The 266-nt window shown below is 16.9% G+C and overlaps 1 protein-coding gene across 1 annotated transcript in view; it reads left to right on the top strand.

Annotated features, from left to right (window-relative positions):
• Window positions 1-266, top strand: part of LOC102681170 (decaprenyl-diphosphate synthase subunit 1-like) — a 28,437-nt gene that overhangs the window by 26,993 nt on the left and 1,178 nt on the right. The gene's annotated exons all lie outside the window — the stretch shown is intronic.

Below are 266 nucleotides of genomic sequence, written 5' to 3'. Positions count from 1 at the left end.
TTGATGACGATCACTATCAGAATTTAATAGTGATATTATGCTTCTAAACTAGTATCTAATAAACTTTATTTTGTTTGATAATTGTGTGAGGAAAATATCAAAGAGTATATTTCAAACATCATAAGTAAACTGCAAATTATATATTTATAAATATAATATACATTATGTATATTATGTAAATAAAGAAATAGACAGATATTATATATAATCAATAATTTTATTTATTTAATATAAAATTTTTATGATATAGAATATTACTTTTTTTT

The sequence above is a fragment of the Apis dorsata genome, unplaced genomic scaffold (assembly GCF_000469605.1).
Source record: "Apis dorsata unplaced genomic scaffold, Apis dorsata 1.3 scaffold_728, whole genome shotgun sequence".
Taxonomy (NCBI): domain Eukaryota; kingdom Metazoa; phylum Arthropoda; class Insecta; order Hymenoptera; family Apidae; genus Apis; species Apis dorsata.
The sequence above is the reverse complement of the archived record's forward strand: the minus strand, read 5'-3'. Positions and strand labels throughout refer to the sequence as shown.